Source organism: Somniosus microcephalus, chromosome 1 (assembly GCF_052327205.1).
Source record: "Somniosus microcephalus isolate GS21.2 chromosome 1, FLI_Smic_1.0, whole genome shotgun sequence".
Taxonomy (NCBI): domain Eukaryota; kingdom Metazoa; phylum Chordata; class Chondrichthyes; order Squaliformes; family Somniosidae; genus Somniosus; species Somniosus microcephalus.
This window is the reverse complement of record NC_140987.1, coordinates 269,098,948-269,118,682: the sequence shown is the minus strand read 5'-3', so window position 1 is coordinate 269,118,682 and position 19,735 is coordinate 269,098,948.

The following is a 19,735-nucleotide window of genomic DNA, read 5'->3' as shown; positions in this document are numbered from 1 at the left end:
GTGGTCAGTGAATCCGCAGTCAATTGGTTTAATCCCTTGTGCAAATATCCTTGTAGCAGTTTCTGTAAACAAACATCGATTGTCTGAGCAGGAAGGGGAAATCCCCTTTTGATTGACAGAATTTGACTGCCATTGCTTTACAGACACAGAAAGCTACTTGTAGGCCCTTTGTCCTTGGCCACGCAGTCTGACGGCCATTTTATCCCTGGGCAATTTACCAAACACAAGAGTACCTTTTTTTAATAAAAATGTACTGTCTTAAGGTGCGCAATTTTTTTACAAAGTTCTTTGATTCCGGTGTTGTCCAAGTGCTGCCTAGCTTAACGCAGCCTTCTTGCGGTTCTGGGTATGTTTTAAAACATTGTCCAACCCAGAGACAATTTAAATCACGCAAAGTCTTCGTCCACGATGTGGGTTAATATTTCCCGATCTTCGGGGGCTGAAGGGATTTTGCGAACCCCTACAATAGCGGTTCTAAACTTCCTACCCGAGCATAATTCCTCACCATGACCTGATCTCCTACCTCCCACTCGTGGTGTTTTTGGGGTTCTAACAGCAGTCGGTTGCTCCGATGCTGCTTTCCCATGTTCCCAGCAGCCTGTCCATGGACCTGCTTCAGGTGCTCGAAGAGGTTTCAGGCGAACCTGTCCCAGTTTACCTCCCTGAGCTGACCTTTGGTGAGCACCGGGGCTAGTACATTGGTGGGGGTCTGCATAACACTGCCAGTCATCAGCTCGTGCGGGGAGTACCCCGTGCTTTTCGACTGGCTGGCCCGGATCCCCATTAGGACCAACGGTAGGACCTCTGACTATTTTTGAGGCGAGTCCACCGTCTCTTTCCTTAACCTGTACTTCAATGTCCTATTCATCCTCTCCATAATCCCTGATGACTGTGGTTTGTGGGCAACGTGCGACTTCCCCTCGATGCCTAGCAGCATAAGGGTATTCTGCATTACCTGCCCGGTAAAGTGACTCCCTTGGTCGGACTCCACATACTGCGGTAGCCCCAATTGCGAGAACACTTCCCGGACCAGGATCCTGGCCGTACCCAGAACTGTGGCTGTTCTGCAATGGAAGGCTTCTACCCATTTTGTGAACACATCTACCAGGACTAGGCAGTACTTACAGCCTCCCTGGGCGGTGGGTAGGGGCCCCATGCAGTCGACCTGTATCAACTGCCATGGTCCCTCTACCTTCCTGATGGGTCCCATAGGAACCTTCCTTTTATGGGGGTCAGGGTTATTGGCAGCGCACACCAGACAGCCGGCGATGATCTCGCGGACATCTTTCCTGAGTCCCGGCCACCATCCGGCCTGTTCCACTTGCAGCCAAATTGTCTCAGGCCCGGGATGCCCTGCTCCTGGACCCTCATGGGCCAGTTGAAGGAATTATCTCCAGTGCTGCTGTGGCACAACCCACTGTTCCCCCTGGAACAACATGCCCTCTTTGACGGAGAGGGTTGCTGTGCTGTAAGGACCCTCTACTCCTTTTCCCTCGGTCACTGCGCTGAGGACTGTCTTAAGGACGGGGTCTTGGGTTTGGACAGTCTTGAGTTCTGGGGCTAAAGTTACCCCTGCACTCCCTTGTGTCCCATCCCTACCCTTAACTGCTGCTGTGGGTCTGGATCCATATGGGTCCCAGAAAGTGCCTGTGCGGGCACCCTCCTTAGCCAGCATTTTAAGCCTGCTGGTTACCCTGACTGAGAGCTTCTGTGGAGGAATGGGCTTTCACCTTGTGGATGAAAATCTCCCCTTCCTCCCCCACTGCTGTTACAATTTCCTCCAGCAAGGGTGTTACTGTGAGGGGTCGCCCGTCAGCGGAGGTGTATCCACGGCGGGACCAGATGGCCAGGTACTCCGTACACGAATTGCATGTAAACATGCTGTCTGAGCAAATCGTGTACGGGGTGGGGAAGATTTCGGGGTGTGTAACAACGTACACTACCATGGACAGTTCAGCCTGCTGGGCGCTCATGGTGCAGGGGAGCTTAATTGCCAGGGCAATGTTTGCTGCTGGGTCATAAACTCCGTACCCCTTGAGTCGCTCTCCAGCAGACACCGTGCTGGAGCTGTCTACATAGATCTCGCAGCCCATGGGATTTATCCCAGCCAGTAAACCTATGTCCACTTCCCAAAACCCTTCCATGGAACACTGGAGGGCTGTTCCAGGATATACCAGGTTGGCTGTGAGCTTTGGCTCGCAGAGACCCTTCACCTTAAGGTCCATTTGTGAGAGGAGCAGGGTCCAGTGAGCAATGCGGGCACTGCTCACCACGGCAGCACGGTGGCATAGTGGTTAGCACTGTTGCCTCACAGCGCCAGGGACCCAGGTTCGAATCCGGCCTCGGGTGACTGTCTGTGTGGAGTTTGCACATTCTCCCTGTGTTTGCGTGGGTTTCCGCCGGGTGCTCCGGTTTCCTCCCACAGTCCAAAGATGTGCGGGTTAGGTTGATTGGTTATGATAAATTGACCCTTAGTGTTAGGGGGATTAAATACGTGGGGATAGGGTGGGATATGTGTTGGTGTAGGGGTTACGGGGATCGGGTGGGATATGTGTCGGTGCAGGCTTGATGGGCCGAAATGGCCTCTATCTGCACTGTGGGGTTTCTGTGATTCTGTGATTCTGTGATTCCATCCTTGATCCTCCCATCCAGGAGCATCTGAGTGGGTGTGTGATGGGTGAGGAGGGTCATGGGAGAGGTGCCTGTGAAGATCAGTGATCTTTTCACAGCCCAATATGTGGCCAAGAGGTGCCGCTCATAGTTGGAGTAGCTCCTCTCCACATCCATGAGTATCCTGGAGGAGTAGACCACCGGCCTTAGCCTGCCGTGCCGCTCTTGGAGCAGCACAGCACTCATGATATCCCCACTGGCTGCTAGCTCCAGGAAGAACCCTTTCCCCCCATCTATGACCCCTAGAGCTGGTGCGGTCTGTAGATCCTCCTTGAGCCTGACAAGTGCTGCCTGGCAACCCTCATCCCAAGCCCACTCCAATCCCTTGTGTAAGAGTCAGAGCAGAGGGGCTGCTTTGGCTGCATAGTCTTCAAAGAAGTCTCTGCAGTACCCAGTTAGCCCTAAAAATGACCTCACACCCGTAACTGTGTTGGGGACGAGTAACTCCTGTACCGCCTCCCTCCTAGCCTTATCTATGGCCCTTTCCCCAGCACGCATGGTCAGGCCCAGGAATTTCACCTCCTGCTGGCCGATCTGCACTTTCTTTTGGTTTACTTTAAAACCCTCCTGCCTGAGCAGCTCCAGCAGTTCGGCCAGTAGTGGGCCATGCTCCTCTCTCGAACCGGTGAAGAGGAGCAGGTCATCCACATACTGCACCAACTGTCTGGGCTGGCTGAAATCCTTTAAACTATTCGCCATACACTGGTGGAATATGCTGGGGCTGTTGTGGAAGCCCTGAGGCAAACAGTTCCAGGTGTACTGTTGCCCTTTAAACGTAAAGGCAAACTTGTACTGATCCTCCCTCCTTAAAGGGATGGACCAAAACCAGTTGGAAATATCCAGCACCGTGAACGTGGTTGCGGATGCTGGGATACTTCCTATCAGGTCGGCAACTGCTGCTACCGTGGGTGCACAGGCGGGGATGTTGCTGTTGAGCACCCGATAGTCCACCGTGGCCCTCCAGGAATTGTCCAGCTTTCTAACTGGCCACAGTGGAGAGTTTACGTGGGTGGCTATCGGTCTCAGGACCCCCTGCTGCACTAAGGAGTATATGGCTGCTTCCATGTCTGGCTCCGCTTCCCTGGGGAAGTTATACTGTTTCTGTGGTCGGGCCATGGGGTCCCCGTCTACGCTGACCTCAAACCCGTTGACCCTCCCGCAGTCATGTTTGTGCATGGCAAATGTGGCTAGGTGGGCACGCACAAATGCCTGGAACTCCATTGGGGTATTACTGACCATGAGCTCGAGGTTATAACCCTCTTTGGGATTCATGGTGCATAAGGTCCCCTTCCCTTCTTTCCCTGGGATTACCACTTCCTCGCCGTCCTTTCCTGTATTTGCCCCCCATAGGCAATGATTTCTTAAATCGACCAGGATCCTGTGGCCTACAATAAAGTCGGCTCCCAGGACCCCTCTTCCACCCTCCACTTCCCACTTCATCAGGACACAGGTCCACTTAGAGCGGAGTGTACCCAAATGAATGGAGAGCGGGATGGAAAACGAGCCAGCCTGTTCTCTGCCTGTGAATCCCAACAGGCTGTATGGGACCCCACTAGATAGTGGTGAGGTGGTGGGGTTATCTGAATGGACCATGGTGCATGATGCCCCCGTATACAACAGATAGGTCCCCTTCACCTTTTCTACCTCCATCTCCATGAGGGGTCTTTTCCATACATTGTACCGCAGGGAACACAGGTAAACAGGCTGCGCTGGCTCTAGTCATGGCCGTGGGTTGGATGGGGCTGACGGGGTCAGAGCACCGGTAGCGGCGGCTACTCTCCCCTGGCCAGTCAATAAGGACCTCATGGTGTCCAAAAATGACTCGACCACGGCAGGAGGGATCCCTGTCTCTACCTTCTGGGCTGAGGCTGTGGAGTTCTTTCCCTTGCTATTTTTCCAAGGGTTTTTGCACTCCTTCCTCCAATGGCCATCCTTCCTGCACTCATAACAATTGAGGTAATTGCTCAGAGGGTTATTCCCTTCCTGATGCTACTCCTTCCTACCCTGTCCGGGTTTTACCTCATGCACCTTCCCCTTAGGTGGGTGTGTGCCGGTTCCCCTACCGTTTTTATAGGCTAGGGTCAACTGTCTGATCACCGTAAGTTCGGTGGTCAGGGGATTCCTAGGGTCAACCCAGGCTTCTGCTTTGGCCCAGACCTGTGGCAAGCTGTTTGCCACCAGGCAACGGGGCCAGTGGATCCCCGTTCAGGAACGCCCGGTTAGGTGCCCCAGGACAGGCACTCCGGTAGACCGGCCATAACCTGTCTGCGAAATCTTGCGGGGTTTCTCCTGTGAGCTGCACCGTCTTCTCCACACGGGAGAAGCGACTTCCCTCATTCATCCCCATGGTCTCCAGAATGTCATCTCTGAGCTCCTCATACCCGCCCTGTCCCCTCTTACACTCGTCAGAGAGGGATTGGAGCAGCTTACTCTCCAAAGAGAACAGCAGCATTTTTGCCTGCTCAGCATCTTCGCAATCGTTGATGCTGGCTGCCTGTTCCACTTCCCTGAAGTGGATCGAGGGGTCTCCTTCCTCGGTGAGCCTTGGTATATGGCTCCCCATAGACCTAAGCTGTTGGGTGCTATAGGGTAATACAAACTGGTTTTGGAGGGTTCCCTCTTCCTCGCCATCAGCGGGTGGGCCGAACCTCCGATGCCGGGCTGGGCACATCGGTCCTGGTTCTAGCCTCTCCCGCGGAGGTTGTTCCACCTCCGCTTCGACCCCTGACTGCACCCCCCCCTTGCTGCCAGACCTCGCTAAAACCTGGCGCTACGGGTGTTGGTCGCGGGACCTCCTGTTCCTCAACCGGGTCGCCCCTTTGTACTACCGGAGGTGTTTGAACCGTTCTCCCCTCATTCCCTGTAAAATCCGCCTGGCCTGCCTTCGGGCTTATGAGGCACACCATTCCCTTTGCCTTCCTTAGGGCCAGGCTCAGACTTTCTATCTGTTCCTTGCAGGGGCCATGATCTGCGTCTTCAAACCCCTGTTTGCTCGCTAACTTATAAGCTGCCTTTACTTCCTTTACTTTCTCCTCCTGCTCCCTTACTTGTCTCGCTAGACGGGCGTTCTTTTCCCGTAACCTCAACTCGTTACCCTTGGCTTTGATGACTTGGCACTGTAGGTATTCCAACCTGGCCTTGTGTTCTCCCATTAACTGAACCCTTTCCTGATTCAGGGCCTGCAATGCTACCAGTAACTTCTCCCCTGCTAGAGCCTTGTCCTGGATCTCCAGGGCTGACTCTTTTATCTCGGCTGCCTGTGCTGCAACGAGCCTGTCCAAAAGCTGTACCTGCCTTTTGAAGCACATCAGCCAGACTACCTTCTCTAGGGATTTCTTGTGCTCCTTTCCTTCTGTCCATGTGACTGTGGCATCTACCGGATGCCCAGCCTTTAACAGAGTGGTGATCCACTTCTTTGTGATATTCACCTTACTAAACACATAACCAGAAATCCTTTCCTCCATCATGGTTTGCTCCTCCAAACCATTGTCTACTGTATCGCACCCCTGTTGCAGGTGTCCTGCCGCGGTCGTCATTTCTGTAGGGGTTGGCATGTGCCCAGTCAGCTCTGCCCCTGACTGTCTCTGAGCGGTTCAAATCGCGCCACACCCCCTGGGTTCTAGACACCGGACTTAGATACAGGCGGCGATATGGAAAAACGAGTCGACAAGTGGTTCGGTGCAAGAAAACCGTAATTTTTATTAAAAGCAAAACAAGATCACAATACTGAGAATTACTAAGATAATTACAGGCATATAAAAATAATAGCCTTATTTGGGAATGGGGAACACACGGCACATCGAGGGAACAAACACATTAAAAATCCTCTTATCCGTATCCCACCCCCTGTACCTAACTAGATTAAGCTATGAGGGGCCAGGAATTTATGCTCACCAATTCGAAACCTGTTGACTTTTAACGGTTGTGAGTTTTGGGTTCCGTTCTTGCTGTCCTTTGGGGTACTTCGTCGTCACGTGGTCACTGGGCACGGCGGTGGAGTTGTTTATGCGAATCACCCTCCTTTTCCTCAGCTAACGTCGTCGTTGAGTCGCGTCTTCGTCAAGTCGCGATGGGTCTTCTTCTTCTTCCTCGGGCGGTTTAGTCACTGATGAGTTTTTTAAACGGTTGGGGCTCAGTTGGCGGTTTATACTGTCAAACTGATTTTTCTACCCATTCTTTGAATGCCAGTTTATTCATCATGGACGCTGCTATCCATGCTTTAAATGCCAGTTTATTCATCAAACGCCAGCTTATAACTAGGCATTTGTCCCCCAATGCGTCTTTCCGCTGCCCTTCTCTGCCTTTACCAGTTTACCCTTTTCTTCATCTCGTCTCGTCTCGTCTGCCCGTTTGTGGCCCGTGTGTCCTGTGTGTTTTTAAATTCGGGTCTCGTTCTCCTCCTGCGTTTGGCCCTCGGTGTATTAATGGGCGTCCTTGGTGTTGAGCGGTGCGGGGAGCGAGAAGCGAGCCTGCCACGAGGCCAGGGCACGAGAACGAGAGGCAGGAGGCCAAAGGCAAAGCAATAAGAGGCAAGAGCAAGAGAGCGATCACTACCGATGGGCCTACAATTATACCCGGTTCGTGATCCCTTATCTGCGCGCCAAATCAGGTCAGTCCTTTTTCTAACTTTTGGCGGGCTTGTATAAAATGATTACAGCCATTTACTTTAACAACTTCTGGGGTGGTTGTCTCCGTGCTTAATGGCTTCGATGTCCTAGCTGTTTGTTATTTATGAAATTTAATTGTCCTCATCCTGGCTTGATGGCTACTGTGATCTGTTTCCAATTATATATGCAGAAACCTAATGGCCTCGATTAGGCCGATTCTGACCTGATCTGTTCCAAGGTGAATGAATGCATATTCTGTGTTTGCTTAGCTGGCTGGCTCCACAAAGTCTTTTCACAGATTCATGCATTTTAGGTTTTGTTTAAGGTTTTGAAAAGTGCCTGCCTTTTTGCAGGGCCTTGCTTTTAAAATCCTGTACATTTGGTCACGAGGTTGCAGAAGCCATTTTGGGTACCCTTTTTACCAACTTGTCCATACAGGGTCTCTTTATCCATAACTTTTGGGGAATGTGGAAATTTTGAGAACCCTACAGGGCTGAATGGACTGCTTCTTTGTCAGAGTCATAGAGTCATAATGGCACAGAGGGAGGCCATTTGTCCCATCAAGTCCCTGCCTGCTCTCTCTAGAGCGATCCAGTCAGTCCCATTCCCCCACTCTATCCTCGTAGCCCTGCAAGTTTATTTTCCTCAAGTGCCAATCCACTCTCCCCTTGAAAACATTGAGGGGGAGAAATTCAGTATCACTCCGTTTGGGGCGTAAGTATCGGGCGGGCACGAAATTTTGCGCCTGACAAAAATTATCGCCACCTACTGGTAAATTGGCCTGCTTCACCCCAGGAGGTGCTTGGAGCGCTAAAATAGGTGCTGCACGACTGTCTTAAGGTGCTAAGCCGGAGAAGTGAGGCACTACCACCGAGGGCGGGCGCAGCGCAGGTGCGGCCAGTTAGCAATTACACGCAGACACGCTGGCGCCGGTCAGCTCTTAAAGGGGAGGTTCGATCTTGGATTGCAGCCACACCCTGTGCATCGGAGCCCTGATTCTTGGCCTGGACAGACCTGCTGCCACATTCTTAAGCCTACGACATTCCAGGTGAGACCGCACCTGGAATACTGCGTACAGTTTTGGTGTCCATACTTAAGAAAGGACATACTTGCTCTCGAGTCAGTACAAAGAAGGTTCACTCGGTTAATCCCGCAGATGAGGGGATGGACATATGAGGAGAGGTTGAGTAGATTGGGACTCTACTCATTGGAGTTCAGAAGAATGAGAGGCGATCTTATTGAAACATATAAGATTGTGAAGGGGTTGGATCGGGTGGATGCGGTGAGGATGTTCCCGATGATGGGTGAAACTAGAACTAGGGGGCATAGTCTTAGAATAAGGGGCTGCTCTTTCAAAACTGAGATGAGGAGGAACTACTTCACTCAGAGGGTGGTAGGTCCATGGAATATGCTGCCCCAAAAAGCTGTAGAAGCTACATCATTACATAAATTTAAAACAGAAATAGACAGTTTCCTGGAAGTAAAGGGAATTAAGGTTTACGGGGAGCGGGCAGGAATTTGGACATGAGTCTAGGTTTGGATCGATCATGGCCCTGTGGGTAGCGGAGCGGGCCCAGGGGCCGTGTAGCCTGATCCTGCTCCTATTTCGTGTGTCTAATTCTGTTAGATTCAGGAGATGGTTCTGTGATAGTAGATTGGTGGTTAGGATCAGATCAGCCATGATCTTATTGAATGGCGGAGTAGGCTCGAGAGGCCGATTGGCCTACTCCTGCTCCTATTTCTTATATTCTTATGTTATGAGAGGGCCAGGGAGCCAGCGCAGCGGTTCAGCGAGGGGGCCTTGCAGGTTCTGGTTGGTGCGGTGGAGCGCAGGCGATCAATCCTGTTCCCGGACAGTGGCAGGATGCCGCTGCCTAATGACGATCACAAAGATTGGAGGGAGGTGGCCCACAGAGTGACCTCCAGCAGCATGGTGCCGAGGACCCCTGTGCAATGCAGGAAGAAGTTCAACGACCTCACTCGGGTCGTCAGGGTGAGTGCCCTTTTCAAAATCCTCTTCAGCCCTGCATGTCGACCTCACTTTATGGCCAAAGGTTCCTGAAAGCCCCAATTCCCAGCCCTCACCCAACACCTATGGCCCTTTCAGGAGACTCACACGCGCATTCAGCACTTTACACACTGTGAGGGCTAATCGACCATGGGAGGCAATGCAGCTGAGATCAGGGATTCACACTGTAACGGCTATTCCACCATGGGAGGCAGTGCAGCCAAGATCAGGGTTTCACACTGTAAGGGCTATTCCACCATGGGAGGTAGTGCAGCCAAGATCAGGGTTTCACACTGTACTCAGAGCCCGTCCTTTCTCTTGCAGGGCAAGCTGGCGCATAACAGGAGGCAGCAGCAATGGACTGGGGGAGGCTGGCCTCACCTTCAAGCCCTCACCAATCTGGAGCAGCGAGTCCAGCGGATTATGGCAGGCCGGATGATTGGCCCTGTCACCACTGGAGATGCCGACCCCGTTAAGGAAAGCAATGGTAAGATCATCACCTTTTTGACCTCTCTCCTTCCACTTGTGCCTCACACCAGCATCCTTTGCCACTATCGAACCAATGCAGTACATTGCAGCACTCATGCCTCCATCGCTGCCACCCTTTCCTCATGCTAAAGCCACTCTTGTAACTCCCTGCTTTCAGATGCTGATTCGCCAGGTGAGGAGGCGGGCCCTCAAGCTGCCACTGTGAGTGACTCTGAAGGCGAAGACGAGGAGAAAGCCGGACCATCAGTGCCACCCTCAGCTGAGGCAGCCCATGGCCATAATGGGGACATGTCTTCCCTGGAGGGGAGCAGGGGGGAATGGACTGAGGAGGGTGAAGCTCTGGGTCCCAGCGGGCTGCAGCAACGTGGTGGGGGGTAGGGAAGCTCGGCGGCCTTCTCCCCAGAGGGAGAGTCTGGCCTCGAGTCCTGCTACAGTGAGCGCAGAAGAGGTGCAGCTCCTCACTGAAATGAGCGCCCAGGCAGAGCACAGGCACACTGAGCTCATGGCTGCAGTGGCAAGGATGCCCGAATCCATTGAGTCACTGGCAAGGAGTCTCCAGGGCTTCGGCGCAGCACAGGCAAGGATTGTCCAGGACGTCGGCGCAGCACAGGCAAGGAGTCTCCAGGACTTTGGCGCAGCACAGGCGGCTGCCACGCAAGTGCTTAGTGCTGCAATGCAGTCAATGGCTGGTCTCATGCAGACACAGATTGAGGCCACACGAGCACTGACTGCTGCCACCCTCGCTGGATCAGGAACGAATCGCCGGGGCCCTCGCTGCGCCGCAGCAGGCCAGCAGTCTGTGCTTCAGCAGATTGCTCCGCATGCTGCAGTGCTGCCCCGTGGGAGTGCCAGTGTGTCGTCCGAACAGGGAGTTGCTGTCCTCTCGCAGGATGACAGCATTCCTGCTGCTAACACTGTCACTGCTCCACTGCAGCTGCCACCACCTGTAGGACAGACTGCTGCCGCCCATGCAGAGTTGGAGCAGTCAGCAGCCGGGCCCTCCAGGCCCAGAGCTGGTTCAGGCCATCCCTCAAGGGCATCTGCAGTCTCAGTTTCTGACACTCAGCAGCCTTCCCCCAGCCTTGCTGCAGCCAATGGAGTCCCATTGCGGAGAAGCTGAAGGGTGGGAAGGGGCGAATCACGCAAGCGAAGCAGATCACCCTTGAAGGGCAAAAAGTATGAGGTGTGGCAAAATGCTGTTAAATGTTTTATTGAAGGCCGAGGACCGTGGTCATTTTTTGGTTACTGTTCTGTTCATTGTCTCCAGGTTGTGAGAGCCAGTTATGTGACTGACTGCTTTTTTTGGGGTTTCTCTCTATTACAGGTAGACTATCCTTTATCCGAAAACCTCGGGACCAGCCGAGTTTTGGATAAAGGAGAATTTCGGATTTCGGAAGGTGGGTCGGCGGGGGTACGCGGGGGGGTCGGCGGGGGGTCGTGCGCACGACTTACGCTGACGCTCAGCGTAAGTCAGTCGGGGTCGGCGGGGGTTGAGGCCGGCGGGTTACGCGGGGGGGGGGTCGGCGGTTGTCGGGGCTGGCGGGGTCCGCCGGGGGGTCGGCGGTTGTCGGGGCTGGTGGGGTCGGCGGTTGTCGGGGCCGGCGGGGTCCGCGGGGGGGTCGGCGGCTGGCGGGGTCGGCGGTTGTCGGGGCTGGCGGGGTCCGCGGGGGGGGTCGGCGGTTGTCGGGGCCGGCGGGGTCCGCGGGGGGGTCGGCGGTTGTCGGGGCTGGCGGGGTCGGCTGTTGTCGGGGCCGGCGGGGTCCGCGGGGGGGTCGGCGGCTGGCGGGGTCGGCGGTTGTCGGGGCTGGCGGGGTCCGCGGGGGGGGGTCGGCGGTTGTCGGGGCCGGCGGGGTCCGCGGGGGGGTCGGCGGTTGTCGGGGCTGGCGGGGTCGGCGGCTGGCGGGGTCGGCGGTTGTCGGGGCTGGCGGGGGGGTCGTGCGCACGACTTACCCTTTATCCGAACTTCCGCAACCGGAACCCTCTAAAAACCGAAGGTTTTTTCGTTCAGCGTAAGTCGTACGCACGACTTACGCTGAACGAAAAAACCTTCGGTTTTTAGAGGGTTTCGGTTTTCGGAAGTCCGGATAAAGGGTAGTCTACCTGTACTTTGTCATGCGGGAAGGGCACACAGTTGGTTAAATAAAGAAATGTCCTTATTCAGAATGTGCATGTTTGCTCTTTGAAGTATTTGTTGCCTTGACCAGCTTAGGGGTTGCGGCACAGTTCCATGCATGTTCTTTGAATGGCAGAAGCCATTCGCTCAGAGGAGGCCTAGAACCGACTTGCTATAAGCCGCTGATGGACGGCCCTTGCACTTTGTGCCTCCCTCCCGTCTTGGTGCTGCTGCTCCTCCTCCTCCTCCTCTGCTGGTGCTCCAATGTCTGGTGGCAGTGGCTGAGTCATGAGGATTGCCAGGTTATGCAGCATGCAGCACAAAGCAACAAAATGGGAGTCTCGCTCAGGTGAGTACTGAAGGGCTCCACCGGAATGGTCCAGACAGCGGAACCGTTGCTTGAGCATGCCGATTGTGTGCTCAACGATGTTCCTGGTCGCTTGATGGCTCTCATTGTATCGTTCTTCAGCAGGGGTGCTGGGCGCATGGAGCGGGGTCATCAGCCAGGTGCACAGAGGATAGCCCTTGTCCCCGAGAAGCCAGCCTCCTGGGTGAGCCGAGGCCTCGAAAAGGTCTGCCACAGAAGTCTGGCGCAGGATGAAGGCATCGTGGCTGCTGCCTGGAAAGTGGGCATTGACAGCGACTATCAGCTGTCTGTGGTCACAGACCAACTGGACGTTCAACGAATGGAACCCCTTTCGGATGCGTTAACCCTCAGCATTCTCTTGCGGCGCCCGCAAAGCCACATGCATGCAGTCAATGGCACCCTGGACCATGGGGAAGCCCGCTATTCTTGCAAACCCCATTGCACGCTCTTGCTGCTTGTCCGGGGTCATGGGGAAGGTGATGTATTGACGTCTCCTTTTAAAGAGGGCATTCGTGACTTGATGGATGAAGCAATGCACCGTGAACTGGGAGATATTGGCAATGTCCACAGTAGCGGATTGAAAGGAGCCAGTGGCATAGAAGTTGAGAGCCACTGTGACCTTCGCTGCCACCGACAGAGACATCCTGCTCCTCAGTTGAGGCTGCAGATCTGGCTGAAGCAGGTGGCAGAGCTCAGTGACCACCTCCTTGCTGAATCGCAGCCTCCGAAAACACTGCTCCTCAGACATATTGAGGTATGAGAACTGTTGGCGGAAAACCCTGGGATGGTAAGGTCTCGTGTGCCGACGCCTGTTGGCCCTCCTCCATCTGGCCATGATTGGCACTCTCTCTCTGCATCTCTGTGCCCTCTCAATTTAATGGAGAACCCAAAGTTCCCACCCATTGCAGCCCCCATAGCATGTGGCCACTCAAGGTTATGCCGGTGAAAAAGCAAACCAACTACAAAGCTCTGGTCAGAAGCCAAAAGTACCTCAGTGAGCACTGACTCAATGCAGAAAGCTCTCTCCCTTTGTCTCTCTGCAAATCTCGCTCTCTCTCTCAGAAGGATGGTCCAAAAATGGCTACCACAAAGAAGCCAGGAAGAGCCCCCTTTAAATAGCGCCCCCACAGCCCCACAGCGACTGGGAACCGTTCCAGTCAACCAGTCGCTGGGAGCAACAGGCGGAAAGGAGGGGGGCGCCACTGAATTTCCGGTTCGGGACACCCCAAGGGCATTGCACCATGAAATTACATCAGGATCTGCGTGCGTAGCTGAGCGGGCGTTGCGGTTTAGCGCCGCCACTAAATATTCGCTCAATTTCGCGAGAGTCGCAGGTCTCGCCACGCCCGGGTGCTAGCTGGCTCGCGCCCTACTTACCGCCCTCTTAAGGCGCTAATGGGTGGCTCAACCAACTGAGTATCTCCCCTGAATGTCTCCGCTTCCACCCCTCTTCTACCATCAACTAGTGGAAACAGCCTTTTCCTGTCTAGCCTATCCAAACCCGTCAAAATCTTGTACATTTTATAAAGGTTCAGCATAACTTCTCTACTTTTGTACTCAATACCTCTGTTTGTGAAGCCCAAGATCCCATATGCTTTGTTAACCAATTCCAATTCCAATTCCAATTCAAATGCTTTATTGGCATGAAAGTTTACAGAGAACCATATTGCCAAAGCTTACATAGCAAAAAGGTACAGTAACCACTCTCTCAATATGTCCTGCCACCTTCAGGGACCTATGCACATTAACTCCCAGGTCCCTCTGTCTCTGCACACTTTTTAAAACTGTGCCATTAAGTGTATATTGCCTCTCCTTGTTCCTTCTACCAAAATGCATCAACTTACATTTCTCTGTATTAAATTCCATCTGTTGCAGTCAATTGGTATAACCATCACTGTTTGCCACACCCCCTAAGATTGGTGTCATCGGCTAATTTAGAAATACTATTCTGTATTCCAATATCCAGGTCATTTATATATATATAAAAAAAAGCAGTGGCCCCAGCAATGACCCTTGGGGAACATCTCTATCTATCATCCTCCAGTCTGAAAAACAGCCATTTACCACAACTCGCTGTTTTCTGTCCTTAAGCCAATTCCTTATCCAAGCTACCACTGACCTACCTATTCCATGAGCCTCAATTTTGTTAACCAGCCTTCTACGTGGTACTTTGTCAAATGCCTTCCGAAAATCCATATAGACAACATCCATTGCATTCCCTTCACCAATCCTCTCTGTTACTTCATCAAAAAATTCAATTAGATTAATCAAACACGATCTGCCTTTCACAAATCCATGTTGGCCCACCTTAATTAGCTTAAACCTCTCCAAGTACACGTTAATTTTTTCCTTGATTATTGTTTCTAAAACTTTACCCACCACTGATGTTAAACTGACTGGCCTGTAGTTACTAGGATTGTCCTTACACCCTTTCTTTAACAATGGCATCACATTTGCCACTTTTCAATCCTCAGCGCACCTCCCCTGCATCTAGGGAAGATTGGAAAATTATAGCAAGCCCTTCCACTGTCTCCTCCCCCAATTCCCTTAGCAACCTGGGATGCAAGCCATCTGGCCAGATGACTTGTCCACTCTAAGCATACCCAGCCTTTCTAATACATCCTGTCTATCAATTTTCACCCCTCCATTCCTTCTAACTTTTCCACTTCTAACAATATTTTGTCAGCATCCACCTCCTTAGTAAACACCGATACAAAATACTCTTTGAGTATTCTAGACTTGCCCTGCACAACTAAGCATATATCACCTTCTTTGTCTCTAATAGGCCCCACCCCGCCTCTTACTACCCACTTACTGTTTACATGCCGGTAGAATATTTTTGGGTTCCCTTTTATGTTAACCGCCATTCTACTCTCATATTCTCTCTTTGCCAATCTTATTTTCATCTTCACTGCCCCTCTCAACTTATTGTATTTGGTCTGGATCTCCCTTGAAGAATTCTCCTGACATTCATCATACACCCTCTTTTTTTGTTTCATCATCTTCTCTATCTCCATCGTCATCCAAGGAGCCCTTGCTTTGGCTCCCTTACCCTTCCCTCTTGTCAGAATGTACCTAGCCTGTACTTGGAACATCTCCTCCTTAAAGATCACCCATTGTTCCGTTACATTTTTTCCTGTCAGTCTTTGGTTCCATTTTACCCTAGCTAGATCCTTTCGCATCCCATTGAAGTTAGCCCTATTCCAGTTTAGAACTTCCACTCTAGATTGTTCCTTGCTCCTCTCCATTGCTAATCTAAATCTTGTGATACGATGATCACTCGTACCCAAGTTTTCTCCCACAGACACTTGGTCGACCTGGCCCACCTCATTCCCCAGCAACAGATCCAGCAATGCCTTCTTCCTAGTTGGGCCAAGAACATATTGGTCAAGGAAATTCTCCTGAACACATTTCAGAAATTCCTCCCCCTCCTTTCCCTTTACCCTAGCATTATCCCAATTGATATTTGGGTAATTAAAGTCCCTCAATATCACCACTCTATAACTCTTGCATATCTCTGCGATTTCCCTGCAGATTTGCTCCTCTACCTCCCTCTCACTATTTGGAGGCCTGTAGAGTACCCACAATAGCGTGATCATACCCTTTTTGCTCCTCAACTCTAACCGAATGGATTCTATCCTTGTCCCCTCAATAACATCCTCCCTTTACAACACTACAATGTCTTCCTTAATCAGCACTGCCACCCTATCTCCCTTTTTTTCTTCCTATCTTTTTTGAACACCTTGTACCCTTGAATATTAAGTGTCCAGTCCTCACCGTTTTTAAGCTATGTTTCTGTTATTGACACAACATCATGTTGCTACATGGCTAATTGTGCTTGTAGCTCACCAACCTTATTCACCACAATTTGTGCGTTTACATACATGAATTCTAAATCCATTTTTGATTTTTCGTCGTCTTTCTTAGTCTGCTCCTATCTAATATTTTACTACTACTGCTTCTAGTACTATCTTCTCTAGTACTATCCAACACACTCACTCTTTTATGCACCTTATTTCTCTTTTCTACTCCTATATGCTGGTGCCCATCCTCCTGCAAAGCTAGTTTAAACCCTCCCCAACAGCACTAACAAACCTCCCTGTGAGAATATTGGTGCTGGCTCTGTTGCGGTGTAACCCATCCAGCTTGTACAGGCCCCACCTTCCACAGAAACGGTCCCAATGCCTCAGGAATCTAAAGCCCTCCCTCCTGCACCATCCCTCCAGCCACGCATTCTTCTGTTCTATCCTCCTATTCCTGTACTCACTAGCACATGGCACCGGGAGTAATCCGGAAATTACTACCTTTGGGGTCCTGCTTTTTAATCTCTCTCCTAGCTCCCTAAACTCTGCCTGCAGGACCTCATCCCTCTTTCTGCCTGTCGTTTGTACCGATATGGACAACGACCTCTGGCTGTTCACCCTCCCCTGCTCAGAGTGTCCTGCAGCCGCTCAGTGACATTCTTGACCCTGGCACTAGGGAGGCAACATACCATCCTGGAGTCATGTCTACGGCCGACAAAATGCCTGTCTGCTCCCCTAATTATTGAATCCCCTACCACTATTGCTCTTCCACTCTTCTTCCTTCCACCCTGTGCAGCTGAGCCACCCGTGGTGCTGTGGACTTGGCTCTCGCTGCACTCTCCAGTGGAACCATAGCCCTCACCAGTACTCAGAACAGATTACTGGTTGGAGAATGCGATGCACTCCGGGAACTCCTGCACTTATTGCCTGGTCCTCTTCTGTCTGGCGGGTACCCATTCCCTCTCTGCCTGCATACTCTTAAGCTGCGGAGTGGCCACTTCCTAGAAACGTGCTATCCACATAACTTTCAGCCTCGCAGATGTACTGCAGTGACTCCAGCTGCTGCTCAAGCTCTGAAACCCGGAGCTCGTGTTGCTGCAGCTGGCGACACTTCCTGCACATGTGGTCGTCCAGGCTACGTTAAGCATCCAAGACTTACCACATGGCACAGGATGTGCACTCCATGGGACTGAGCTGCCCTGCCATGCCTCTATTTAATAGACTAAGAACTATCTCAGCAGAAATAAACTTAAACTTAACAAAAAACATTCCCCAGCTACTCACCAATCAGCTCTTTCCCTCTATTTAATTGGCTAGTAACTAACTTAGCAGAAATTTAATTATAAACTTAAAAAAAATGCACTCACCAGCTACTCACCAATCAGCTCCTTCCCTGAAGCCACTTTTGCTAAAAACTGCCCCTGTTGAGTTGCTGCTGCTTGGGACAGCTCCTTTTAAGTGCTAGCTCTCGCTGTGCTCCCACCAAGTCCGCTCCTTCCGGTGCTGCTCCCACTCTCAGCACTCTTTGTGCCACTGCTCCCGCTCTCAGCGCTCTTTGCGCCGCTGCTCCCACTCTCGGCGCTCTTTCTGCCACTGCTCCCGCTCTCGGCACTCTTTATACCACTGCTCCTGCTCTCGGCGCTCTTTGTGCCACTGCTCCCGCACTCAGTGCTCTTTATACTGCTGCTCCCGCTCTCAGCTCTATTTGTGCCACTGCTCCCACTCTTGGTGCTCTTTGAGTTGCTCCTCCCGCTCTCGACGCTCTTTATACCGCTGCTTCTGCTCTCAGTGCTCTTTCTACCAGTGCTCCTGCTCTCGGTGCTCATTGTGCCGCTGCTCCCGCTCTCGTCGCTCTTCATACCGCTCCTCCTGCCCTTGGCACTCTTTGTGCTCTCGGCACTCTTAGTACCGCGGCTCCCGCTCTCGGCGCTCTTTGTACTGCTGCTCCCGCTCTCGGCACTCTTTATACCACTGCTCCCACTCTTGGCACTCTATATACCACTGCTCCCGCTCTCGGCACTCTTTACACCACTGCCCCCGCTCTCGGCACTCTTTGTACTGCTGCTCCCGCTCTTGGTGCTCTTTACACCGCTGTTCCCACTCTCGGCGCACTTTGTGCCGCTGCTTCCGCTCTCGGCGCTCTTCATACCACTCCTCCTGCTCTTGGCACTCTTTGCGCCAATGCTCCCACTCTCGGCGCTCTTTGTCCCACTGCTCCCGCTCTCAGCACTCTTTATAGCACTGCTCCCGCGCTCGGCATCTATATACCACTGCTCCCGCTCTCGGCACTCTTTGTACTGCTGCTCCCGCTCTCGGCGCCCTTTATGCCACTGCTCCTGCTCTCGGCACTCTTTATACCATTGCCCCCACTCTCAGCACTCGTTGTACTGCTGCTCCTGCTCTCGGCGCTCTTAACACCACTGCTCCCGCTCTCGGAGCTCTTTATACCACTGCTCCTGCTCTCGGCACTCTTTATACCGCTGCTCCTGTTCTCAGCACTCTTTATACCGCTGCTCCCACTCTCAGTGCTCTTTATACCGATGCTCCCACTCTCGGCACTCTTGATACCGCTGCTCCTGCTCTTGGCGCTCTTTATACCGCTGCTCCCGCTCTCGGCGCTCTTTGTGCCACTGCTCCCACTCTTGGTGCTCTTTATACCATTGCCCCCACTCTCGGCACTCTTTGTACTGCTGCTCCTGCTCTCGACACTCTTTATACCACTGCTCCTGCTCTCGGCACTCATTATACCATTGCCCCCACTCTCGGCACTCTTTGTACTGCTGCTCCTGCTCTCGGCACTCTATATACCACTGCTCCCACTCTCGGCACTCTTTGCACTGCTGCTCCTGCTCTCGGCGCTCTTAACACCACTGCTCCCGCTCTTGGCGCTCTTTATACCACTGCTGCCGCTCTCTGTGCTCTTTATACCACTGCTCCCGCTCTCGGCGCTCTTTATACCACTGCTCCTGCTCTCGGCACTCTTTATACCGCTGCTCCTGTTCTTAGAACTCTTTATACCGCTGCTCCCACTCTCAGTGCTCTTTATACCGATGCTCCCACTCTCGGCACTCTTGATACCGCTGCTCCTGCTCTTGGCGCTCTTTATACCGCTGCTCCCGCTCTCGGCGCTCTTTGTGTCGCTGCTCCCACTCTTGGTGCTCTTTATACTGCTGCTCCCGCCCTCGGCGCTCTTTGTGCCGCTGCTCCCACTCTTGGTGCTCCTTATACCGCTGCTCCCGCTCTCGGCACTCTTTGTGCCCCTCCTCCCGCTCTTGGAACTCTTTGTGCCACTGCTCCCACTCTTGGTGCCCTTTATACCGCTGCTCTTGCTCTCGGCGCTCTTTATACTGCTGCACCCACTCTCGGCACTCTTTGGGCCACTCCTCCCACTCTCGGCGCTCTTTGTGCCACTGCTCCCACTCTCGGTGCTCTTTATACCGCTGCTCCCGCTCTCGGCACTCTTTATACTGCTGCTCCCGCTCTCGCCGCTTGTTGTGCCACTGCTCCCACTCTCGGCACTCTTTGTGCCACTGCTCCCACTCTCGGCACTCTTTGGGCCACTCCTCCCACTCTCGGCGCTCTTTGTGCCACTGCTCCCACTCTCGGTGCTCTTTATACTGCTGCTCCCTTCTCGGCGCACTTTATACTGCTGCTCCCACTCTCGGCACTCGTTGTGCC